This window comes from Drosophila ananassae, chromosome 2R (assembly GCF_017639315.1).
Source record: "Drosophila ananassae strain 14024-0371.13 chromosome 2R, ASM1763931v2, whole genome shotgun sequence".
NCBI classification, from domain to species: Eukaryota; Metazoa; Arthropoda; class Insecta; order Diptera; family Drosophilidae; genus Drosophila; species Drosophila ananassae.
Genome location: NC_057928.1, coordinates 18,479,686 through 18,491,728, shown reverse-complemented (window position 1 = coordinate 18,491,728; position 12,043 = coordinate 18,479,686). Strand labels below are relative to the sequence as shown.

General features: G+C 40.6%; 1 protein-coding gene and 1 long non-coding RNA gene across 5 annotated transcripts in view; one reads left to right on the top strand and one right to left on the bottom strand.

Moving 5' to 3' along the window:
- LOC6493063 (probable secreted beta-glucosidase adg3) overlaps positions 1-12,043 on the top strand; it is a 57,234-nt gene that overhangs the window by 4,712 nt on the left and 40,479 nt on the right. The gene's annotated exons all lie outside the window — the stretch shown is intronic.
- On the bottom strand, positions 4,554-5,750 carry LOC26515104. 4 transcript variants are annotated; one of them, XR_004310870.2, is made up of 4 exons: positions 5,560-5,750; positions 5,363-5,458; positions 5,160-5,288; positions 4,554-5,097 (listed from the first exon to the last, which is right to left on the bottom strand). It is a non-coding gene; the product is annotated as an uncharacterized LOC26515104 (long non-coding RNA). The 4 variants fall into 4 exon arrangements; XR_001408855.3 differs by having other exon boundaries at positions 5,363-5,485; positions 5,560-5,748; XR_001408854.3 differs by having other exon boundaries at positions 5,454-5,485; positions 5,560-5,745.

Here is a 12,043-nt window from a genome sequence, read left to right as displayed (position 1 = left end):
GTACATTTCGTGCCGCTTCATTGTGATTATCTTGTTGAAAAGATTCAAACTGTGGCAGCCGCTTTCATGTAATTTATTTGTTTATTGTCTTGGCCAGGGCAAGGCCTGAAAGCCACACTCATACACAACAAGACCTATAAGTCGAACTATCCACCCAGTCTAGGAGGCAGCCAACCTGAACCTTCAATTTTTGGATGCTGGCTGGTGTGGCGACCGTGACTCGTGATAGGAGAGTTAGTAGATAAAAACTATAAACAAAATAGCTTGTAAATACTGTATTTAAATGAGTTACGGATTACATTTATTGTTAGTCTTTCTTATAAAAAATATTATCAAAGAAGAAGCTCCTTCTATTAGCCTAGATTTATATACAATATTATTATTTATCAGATTCTCATCTAACCAACTTTTAGTGGAAAGTGATCACCTTGGGATTTCAAGACCATCTTCGAAGGAGTACAGTAGTTATGTTGCTGCTACACTTGCACTTGCCATTTGCTACTTAGTTGTTGTTTGTTGTTTGTTGCTTGTTGCTTGTTGTTACTGTTGTTTACGTATCGTCTGGCCTTTGTTGTGGAATCCGTCCATCAGTCCATTAGTCCATCCGTCAGTTGGCCCGCTTGTCGTTCCGTTAGCTCGTTAGAGCTGAAGATGAACAAGTTTTTCCTCATCTGGCGCACTCTAGACTTATTTCTTCATGAAGCCAGGAAGCCAGCGATTTCTCATCTTTGTTGTTACTGTTTCTCGTGTTGCCACTGCTGTTGATGTTGCAGTTAGTGCTTTTCCCTGATGCAAGTACCACCCCCAACCTCTGCCCTACAGAAACAGAAGAAAAAAATGTCGACAAAAACCACACACAGTTCATGTAAGGCGGCTTAATTAGCTCTATAGGCATTTAAACAGAGAGAAAAATTATAGCCCTTTTTAAAATCAAATATAAACAGAGATAGTAATGCTTACTTATATCTGTGTTAGGTTAGGTTTTATTACCACCTCATAAGTATGCAATAAAATTTGTAGAAACATTTTTTGTTCAGTGTTCCATTGTCAGTACTTTGGAATTTTTGAATTGTAAGATCTCCGCAGACTTCGCTTTCGTTCTCACATCCCTTTGTTAATGCCTTTCCGAGTGAGTGAGCTTATCCAATTTCTCCGCTTTTTTCACAGACCAATTTTTCACCTGATCAAAAGAAAGTTCCTAGCGATTGGGTCCTCGATGGGGGAAGACAAGAGTTGAGTGCATTTCCTGGAAATAGCGTTTCCTCTGCCGCAGCCAAAACAGTTTTCCACAAAAGCCAGTTCGGCTCAGTTTTCCGCACTTTGGCGGCTTTCAACTTGTTTTTCGGTTTGGCAGAGTTCCAGGGAAGCTGAAGAAGTTGCAGTTTAAGACACGGTGGTTCTAGCCACGATCATTGACTCAGAAAATGGCAATCGATTGCAAAAGAAAGTCTAAGAAGAAAGAGGTCTTAGAACTCGCCCTAACTCCCTAACTTATCTCCACATTTGACTTCATCTGTAACCAGCTGATGGCTGAGTCATGTTGCATGTATCTGCAGAAAACAAAACGGCGAAGAACAGGTCAGAGAACCCGATCCGAAGTCGACTTGGCTTAAAAGCCGAAGAGCCATGGTGAGTTACGCGGTTACTAACTAAAAGACAAACTCGATTTCAGTTGGGTCGCCGTTGCAAGTTTCTTTTCATTGGTTTTTGGTGCCACATTCCCTGCTCGCTGGCCTGGCCCGGCCTGGCCTGGCCAGCACATGATTCTCACATGATTAAGCCAGATTGCTTTCAGCTGGCAGCTTTCAGCCAGATATATCTTGGCTGTTTCTGCAGTTGTTTGCCTATTTATAGCACTGCATTTTGGACTTTGCACCGATGACGCAGCGTCTTTTGTCAGTGATTTGCGGGCAATGCCTTGGATTTGAGGAATAAAGCTAAACTATTATGGATGGTGGCAAAAAATGTCTTAAAAAACAGCCAGAATATCAACACTATTGATACAATTTACATCACTGCAATAGCAATAGCCACGGCAACGGCAATAGCAAATCAAATCTAATCCAATCAAATGGAGAGTCGGAGTTCAAGTCGCAAAATCCAAGTCCATTGCAAAATCTTTAGCACACTCGAGAGTTGCATTCTTTTGGAGGAGGCTTCTTCTTGGGTCTGTGGCACTGTGGCACTATGGGACTATGGGGCTATGGGTCTATGGGGCCATTGCGAAATGCAAATATCAACAAATGAGCAAATCGTTTCGTTATTTGTTTGACAGAAACACAAACGTTGCATCAAAGTGGGTAAACAAAAGGCTCTCGAGATGTCGATGCCGGAGATGTGAGATGTTACCTTGGAGTCCCGCCGCGCAGAGATTCAAAGATAATCCCGGGGCTGATGAACGGTTGACCCAGTCGAGTGGATTTGGTGGCCAGTATAAGTATGTACGCATTCTTGGGACGAGTCCGAGTTCTGATTCAATTGATGCTAATTGCTAATTGCATAATAATTCATTCGGTCTTCCGCATTGCACAATCTAAGGCTATTTTGCTTTTCTGCACAAAATGCAAATCCCCCTAGCATATCTTTAATTAAAGCCATCACAAACACTCTTTACGAGTGCCAAGGAGGCGTTTGGATTATGAGCACCCCGTGTGGATTACTCATACGCCCCGTCGTCCGCTGGTGCCGCCGCCTAGGACACGCCCTCGTGCAAATCGATGGCAACGCCTCTTTGCTTTTCTGATTTTCCCTGCGTCATGTGGCACATGAGTCGGCAAGGAAAAGCCGGCAAGGAGGCCAAATGCAAAGATGTTTATTGCCATTGATTGGCATTGATTTCAGATATTCAGTTTACCATTCTAATTGAATTCTGTGGGTGTTGGAGATGTGCTTGATTGGACCATTTGTGGGGCAAGTAAACAATATAGTTGTTAAAGGGTCTAAGGGTTGTGTTTCCTATGAATAAATATTTATTAAAATTAAAGAATATATTAAAGCACTCCTTATTCGTTCTCCACCTTATTTATTTATTTAAGCCCTCCCTTTATCCGGCTTGTTAATTTTCACTTAACTCCTGCCAACGAAATTCAGGCTAAAAGAGAACCGACAAAGCCTTTTTTTCAAGTTCATGGCTAGAAGCAAAACGAACCGAACCGGGCCAACAACAACGGCCGAGAGCTGCAATTTCTGAATTAGCCAAATTACTATTATTTGCCGCAGCCCAGGCATAGATATAGATTAGATATAGACACACACACTTACTGAGAGATACATACGCACATAGATACTCAGATACTCAGATACCTATGAGGGACAAAAAGAACAAAAAACTATAGCCTTGTCTGTCTGGCTTCTCGCCTTGGCCCTGTGGCTCTCAAAAATTTGTTGGCCCTGCATTCGGCAATGTGGCTGAATGATTTAATGTCCTTTTTGGCAGCCACACCCCAAAAATAAAAGTACATCCCCACCACATGTCCCTCTGCAGTTTGTTGTCTAGACTGCGGAAAATAAACTTTATTTGGTTTTCTCTATTTCTCATTTATTTTTCGGCGAAAAGTGAGTTTTTGGCCCGGGTAGTTAGGTAGGTAGGTAGGTAGGTTCCCTTGTTTCGCGCTGTCCGTCAGTTAGTCAGGAGCTTAAGGACCTTCCCCCAATTCAATTTATAATGCCGCGACATTTTGCACTTTGCTTTCAGGCTTCGGGTTCGGGTTTGCGTGACTCCGACATTTGCACCACCAAATAGCAAAAAGCAATGGAAATAGCAACAAAAAATTAGCCAAATGATAAAAAATGTATTTTTTTTTTATTTCAATTTTAATTCAAAGCGGATTTTGGCATTACCTTGGCGGGGTCTCTCTTTGTTTCGCTTTTTTTTTTCGATTTTGCGGCAAATAGAAGGGGGAGGTTCAATGGAGTTCAGTTTTGATATTTGCGTGCCTCGCCGCAGAAACTTTTTGAATGGCTCATAGTTTTCCTTTCTTGTTGTTTTTTTTTTTTTTAATGCTGCACAAAAACGATGCGCATTGCCGATAAGGTCGCTCTCCCTCTCAGAAAGCTCAGAAAGGGTTTCCATTGCATAACACCATCAATCTTTTGCTTTTCTGACCAGGCTGCGGGCCGGGTGGCCGGGAGGATAGGCTCTGCCGCAGGCCATATATCATTCACAGTGTCTGGCTCGCTTAACAACATGCAACAGCAACAACAGCAATTGCAACAGCCAACCAACAAACACCAAAAACACAGCAATTAAAGCCAATGAATTGACAAGAAACTGCCGGTCCAAGCAATATTTTGCAAATAATTGCGGCTTTTGTCTTTTACGGATTCCGATTCCAATTCAAAAATTCAAATTCAGGGTGAGGCTGGCTGTTTGGGCTGTTGTCCAAATTGTAAGGTACTTTTCTGCAATGATTTGACATTTTTATCTATCACTTTGGAGGAGCCAACAATACAATTTGCATATAAGCTATTACAAAGAATGGAAAAGGTCTCACTTCTAAAAATAGTTGCTAAAGTGAAGGTTTGGCTTTTATTCCATTCATAAGTTCATATAATGTAGTTGAAAAACTTTATTTCCTTTTCATTTCCGTAGCCTCCTCTCTTATTGAAGGTGAAAGGCCAAAAAAAAAACAAATCATTTTAATATAATATATAAAATTGTGCACAAATTGCAATTAAGGTCAAGTTTGAGCTTCTCAACTGGTGCTTGACCTGCTTAGAGCTCGCGACTCGAAGCCCCTTCTTGGGGACCTGAGCTCTCAATTTAATTACAAAACGGAAACACATTAATCTCGAGCAATTGAGCCACGTAATTAACAGCCGAGACGATGATGACGATGCTGTTGCTGAAGATTACAACTTGCTCTTCTGGAGCTGCAAAAAGTGCACTGCCAGCAAATGATTCTCAGTTCTCGACTGTGCAACTCCCATTCCCCACTCCAAGCTCCCCGAAATATCTGCAACTGAGTTGTGAGTTCATAAATTTGCGGTCTCCCCCCAGCTGACTGGCTGGCTGTTTCTGTTTGGGCCTTGGCAGTAACGGTTGGCTCCAGAGCTGAGAGTGCAACATGCTGCGATTGTGCGATTCTGCTGGGTTAGCTGTTTTTGAAAATGAAATATTTGTAATCGGCAGAAGCAAAAGGTTATAAATTTAATCGGACCTGGGCCTGATGTTCTCGGTCTAAATACTGGAAATCGTGCTGCACGGAATTTGTATTTTAATTTTATGATTATTGAGATTTCCGTGAAATTTATGTCATCCACATTACTGCAGTTATTTGTCATTTTACCTTTAAAAAAAAAATCTAATTAAAATCTTTGAGATATTACTCAATTCTTTATCTTATTCCGGTTGCAGAATTACAGGTAACTTCTATCTAAAAGTGTTAGCTTCTTTTATCATTTCCCTGGAACTGTTAGACAAAAAGCACATTTCATTTTGTACTTCTGCTTACTTTCGCTGGAAAATACGTTTTTTTCACTTTAACTATCAAAACAAACGAAATAAATAAGCTATAAAATGGAAAATAAAGATTAAAATAATTTAAAGCTGGACTTTACATGCTCTGCCACGCCCACGCTGCGGTTTTCGAGATCCGATCAAAATGCGCATAAATTTCTGGGCTTTGGTGTAAAAAGCAGTTTAGCCATTGCACAGAAAAAAAAATACAGCCATAATTTCGAGTTAAACAATAAATATAAATATAATCTATAATCCTAATATGTTTTATTAAAATAATAACTTGGAAATGTATTTTATGGCAGGTGATGCAAAGCATGCTTTTTTTTCTCACTCGCATGCTTGGAGTGGCGCCCAGCGTCCATGTGGGTGGTCTCTGGTTCGGTGAAAAGTCCATTTGCATCTCACTCTCCTCCGGCTGGCATCGATTTCTAAAACAAGAAAATTTGCATTTAATTGGGCAAGGAGCGGGAGGTGCAACAAAATGTATTTATTCTGCTTTGAAGTGACAAGCCCGGTCGGAAAGCGAAGGCAGCAACTCTAGTTGGCCTGGGAAAAACGCAGCAGATGAGATTTTTTCTTTTTTTTTTTTTGGCTCACATCAATCAGCCAGGGATCTTTGCATTTTGTCTGTTTTGGGGGCTGGTGGGGGTTTGTTATTTTATCTGCGACACGATGACGTTTTCAAAAAAATTGAAAAACCATACGAAAAAAAATAGGAATAACAAAAAAACAAACCGAACCGATGAGTGAAAGTACATTTTCGTATGTTGTGTTTTTGTTGCAGTCGTTGTTGTCATTTCTTTAGCTTTTGGCCGTAATGTGTGTAAAGTTTGCAACCGTCGACAGACCAACTTCTCATGGCTGTTTGTCTCTTCGTCTTTTGATTGTCTGGCGATAGCCAATTGAGATTTTCATTTGTCAGTCAAAACAGCAAGACGAAACAAAGCGACATACCCATACCCGTGGAAGAAAAGACGACGCGTCTGTCAATGACATAGAAAGAGAGTTTAAATCTTCAAAGACTGAGCATGATATGTACTTGTTACCGCTGCCAATGTTTTTCTTTTTCTTTGGCTGTTGCATTAGTCTGATTAGACTTTTGTTGATGTATCAGCGTTTCACTTTCGCTCTCGGTCTGGGATCTTGGTTTCTTCTGCGTCATCGCCAGATTTCCAATTCCCCCAATCGTGGGGCACGTGCCTGATAACCAATCCAAGAAACTGGAAGGGCGTAGAATTTCACAAGCTTTTTGCCTAAAATTTCACACCTGATAACCCTAAACCGGAAGTGGAAATTTAGTTTTTTGGGACTACATGATACCCGGTACTTTGGCCATAAAGTTGTCTTGTGAAGATAAAAAAAATATCAAAAAATAAGGTTTTTTTTTTCTAGTACCATTTAAAATATAATTATATCTCTCTTTTTCGAACATACTTCGATAGTCCTAGTTGCATTGATAACTCCTGACAACCCTAAAACGGAAGTGCCATTCGATTTCTATACTGTAAGATGCCCGGTACTTCTTTAATAAAGCTTACTTGTGATATTATAATAGTATAATCATACTATTACAAAATATATACAATTTATTTTATTATGCCATTTAAAAATCTATTGAAACTAATTTCTTAATCCAAAATATAATTTCAGAGCTCGTCTCTAGCGTAGTTGAACCTTTGGCTGAAATTGTGACCTCAGTAATACGTTTTTAATGATACCAAAACTTGTCCTTCAAAATTAATTACGCCCTTTACTACACCACGATACCTATACCTTACCTTACCTTACTTTAAGTCTGCTTTGAATCTTTGAACTTTACTCTCTGGGCATAAATCTTAGCTAGGCTCAGCTGAGCTGGCTAATTACACTGGCAATCTTTTAATTATGGTCCAAACTATTTCGGAAAATGAGACAAAAGCGACCCACAAAACAGGGTTTTCTACTCCAAGGGGGTCTCCTCCACTCATTACTCACTAGCAGCGATTCTTGTCACTAATCACACAATGCTGAAGAACAAAACTTATATACCAGAGAGACAAATGCTTAAAAAAAACATCAACAAATGTAACTGGGTCAAGTTGTAAGTTGTAGCCGCTGTAGTTGCCGACGAAAAATACAAAATAATTGTGGAAAATCTCAAGATCTTTTTATCTGCGGTTTTATTTTGTTGTCTTTCGGTTTTTGTTTGTGTTTGGTTCGTTTAATGCGCCGGTGGTTGGTTGTTGACTGTTTTCTGTCTCTGGCCTGGAGTGTCGATCTGGGGAACTGGGCCGAGTTTCAATTAAGTTTTCAGCCGGGAGCCCGGCTTCACGCCCCCATCAAAATCTCAGCCGTACACCTTACGCACTCGAGAACAACGGAGAAAGGGCTCTTCAGAGCCTGAGAACTCAAGAATGAGAATGAGAATGCCCAATTAGAGTGTATTAGGCAATTAGAGGTAATCAGACTTTCTGGTAATTACCATTAGAAAATTATTGTAATTAATTGAAGCAGACAGATTGTGTTTTCGGAGTTGTTTCCGCTTTTGGGAAAGTTGATGAAGGTAGACTACTTCCATTTGATTGTTTTTTGTTTTTTACAAGAACAATGATTCCGTTAAAAAATAAATTTTAATTATTTTCTCTATGGCTGTGCAATTATCTGACGTCGGTGGAAAATTTCGAAAGGTGATTCGTGTGATTTTCGCGATTGACATCCAACTCTTTGTCATCCAACTGGACGGGAGTCAATAAAAATTATTTCGCGAAAGTTGTCGCACAATATAGCAGTTGGCCTCCTCTTCATTTTCATGAAGTTGTATTTTTAAGTTTTATTTTCTCCGACTTTTTATTAGATTGTAATGTTTATGCTGTCACTGTGCAGTAGCTCCAGCTGGAGCTCTGCGAGTCGCCACTCGCCGCCACATTTCGCAGCCATAATTCAACTAATTAAATGCACATGAAAAATTCAACACTCGAAAAGGCAAACTTGACAAATCGTACCAACTCCGATGATCAAGTTAAAACCGAAGGAGTTGGGGGGACCATGGAGGTGAGATGCCAAAGCCAAAAACTTTGGATGAAACGCACTGGAAAATATTTTAAAATTGAAATGCACGTCAAATGGAATTACTGAATTTTTCATCAACTGCGAGAGTCGAGTTTGGTGTTTGGAAGGTGATTGGAAATAGTTTTGATTCGTCATGGGAACACTCTGGAGATTCAGGAGGTCAATAATACTGCAGGTGATTTATGACTTTAAAAAGTTTTCCATTAACTTAGTATTATGCAGAAATATAAATAAATTTAAAATGACAATTTTGAAATCCCTGCAAGCCTCCAAAAATTTCTCCTACGATGGATTTAATGCGGGGCTTAAGATTTCCCCTAAAGACCTTGCCCAATTATCCGATTATGGCCAAATCTCTGGATCTCCGTAAGGCCACTTAATGGAATTAACAAGATTAACTATGGTCGGGTTCATATGTTTTATCCAGGGCTTGTTAAAGACCCGCCGAGAAATGATTTTCCCAATCAATTAGCTCTGACCTCCAGCTGCCCTTGGGCCTTTTATCGAACCTGCACTCGCCGCGGGAGGTTTCCCTTTCTTTATTATCCCCACCGCCACCATTTTGCCTATCATTGGACCTCGATCGTCGACACGATATTGCCCTAGGTTTGGGCTACCGTTCCAAGTGGCCAAAAACTGAAAACCAAAAACCAATCCGAGCGACAGCCAGTTGGGCGCAACTTTCACTAATTTTCAATGCGAGCAAACTTGATTTGTAAACTGCGGCAACAGGACGCACTCCGATTAATATTTCTCACCCATTCTCAGACTCAGACCCACCTGGGTCTCGGACTCCACCTCGCCCAATCAGTTTGACAATTTTCCACTTCATTTTCCGCACTAATTGGAGTGGACACACGGGAGTTCACACGCCAGATTATGTTTTACATTGTTCCTGTTGGTATTGGGCCTTATGTTAATTGATACTTAGGGTATTTTGAAAAGGAAATAATTTTTGGAATTATTTAAAGAGAATTTTTTGGGTTTTCATATAAATTAAAAAAGCCATTCATAAATCCAAAAATGAAAGTATTACTTGTATATAATATTCTAACTCTCCTGAATAAATTATCTCCATTAAAAAATCATAATAAAAACCTTTCAAAAATACAATTTCAAGCAAAGTAATCTCCCAATATTTGCTCTAGAAAATATGATGGGGTAATTAAAACGTGTATATCCCCTGAAAGCCCCGACTGGCAACTTCCTTTTTAGCCTTCCGCTACAGTTTATCGCTTTATTATGACACGCAAATGGCAAAATTAGCAAAAATATTTGAACAGAGTGGAGCCGGGGGTCTCTCTGATGTTATAATTATAAAATAAACTGCAGCCGGCCCCGCTGTAAGCGTATAACCCCATAATGGACTTGTTTTCTTCGCCCCATCGCATTCGCAATGTTGGCCAAATCTTTTGGTGTTTTATTTTCATTTAATTACCGCTGCTGTTTCTGTTGCTCTGTTGAAGTTGCTTTGGTGGCTGCTGCATTAATTGGCTTGTTTTGCTTAATAATGATTATTGGTTTTTATGACTCTTTGATTATGCGATGATGCATCGAAAAAATAGACTCGGTGTTCGGTGTTCGGTGCTTCAAGCTATGAGCTTCGAGCTCCAAGCGGGAAAGTCTCGTCTTGTTTTTCCACCGGCTCTTGGCGAGGTGTTGAGCATTTTGTTGAAGTTGATGGCCTGTCAGTCAGTCAGGCAACTCAACTGCCGGACAGACACTGTCCGTTTGTCCGTCCCAGTGTCGGCCTCTTTCTGATTTCGTTTCTGTTTCTTCTGTGCCGTGGCTGGCAGTGGTGCTGCTGCTGTCTTAATTATGTAATGTGCGCATTTGAAGACAATTTAAATGGCCGGCAGTTGTGGAAAAACAAACACGAACTTCGGTGGCCCAGAAACGCCAGGAAGACGATCAGAAATGAGCCAACTGTCGACCGCTTTATTGCTCTGGAAATGAATCGTAAATCAATTTATTGAGTTTTAGTATTAATTATCTAATTTTTAAAGAGGAAGTAATGTGGGAACTATTAGTAGAATTGGATTATGACTTTTAGGAGGTTCAACCGCTTTTAAAGTGCTGATAGTGCCACATGGGGCACATGGGGTACAGGGTATGCCCCATAATTATATTCACTTGATCTGCAGAGGCTGAAAATGTGCAACTGGAGTGGAGTGGACAGGCAAGTGGACAGCGAATTATGATGAATGGTTATGCAATGCGGACTCCAAGCGGACTCATCGATCGGCGGAGAGGTGGAAAAACCGTTGCCAGTTGCAACTCCTTGGCGGAGCTCTTGACCCCATTTCTGTGGCATGGCATGGCTTGGCAAATGAAAAGCCAAAAAGCCGAAAATGTTGAAAAAATACTACATCTTGAAACGCTTCAGAAACTTTTGGGACGCCCCCGAAACTTGCGTTGCATTTTTAATTGCTCTGTGATTAAGCGGCAATTACATAAAATTAAAAACAAAAGTTGATTTCAAATAAAATGATTACGGCAGAGACTCAGAAGACAACGCACCAGAAGAAGAGTGCCCTGACTGAGCACGCGAAGAAAGTGAAAAGAAGAGCCGGGGAAGAAAGCTGTAGAAGCAAACAAAAATAAAAACGATTAGTTACATTCGCTTAACAAAATGTTGAATAATTACTTATAATTATGATAATTCCAACTAAACACTTGTGCGGGCGGTTGCATCAGCCCAATTTGCACCACTAACCCACACTCAGATGCACCACCGCATCGCCACGAATCGCACCACTTTAGCACGCAAGCGGCTCCACACTTGGCTGGTTAATTTATGTCATGATTCCGCACATAAATTCCAAAGGAATTTTCCTATAAATTACTGGGGCTTTTCCCTGTCGCCCTGCTCTCTGTTTTTAGTTTCTGTATTTTCTTTTTTTTTTCTAGTTAGCTGAGATGTCAACGATTTCGTTTTCTTTTCTTTTCATTTCTTTAATTTCTTTGCTGCAACATCATTACGAAATGGGACGTTTTTCTTGGGTTTTCCTCGGTCTTGTTTTTCCGTATTCCCGGACTTCTTTTTTTCCACGAGGCACCTCCGGGAGTGGAGCCAACGATCCCCGTGACATCTCTCTAGAAAAAATACTTTTTGGCATGCGCTGACACGGAGAAAACATTAAACATTCTTTTCTGGCCGCCGCCGCCACCGCCACCGTCGCCACCAAAATTGGTCGGGATTTTTGGTGGTGGTATGGAGGAGGTCCCGGGGCTGCATCAATAAATTTAGATCATAACGCTGAGTGACAGTAATGTGTCATCAGCGGGTGGAAATAGTTTCTAACGAATTGGGGAGTGGGAGTGGGATTTGGGTGGGGGGAGTGGGAGTTCTGTGGGCGTGTATTTCTGTAAGAATCATTACTCATTCAAGTTGGTCTTGCCGCCGAGGTGGCGCATTCATTTGATCTGATTTACATTGATTTTACGAGGGATATAGCTGGTCAGCCAAAGACATTCATTCTTTCCAAATATTTATCAATGAAAAGAAGGTGCCAATTAATTATGGATTTTGGG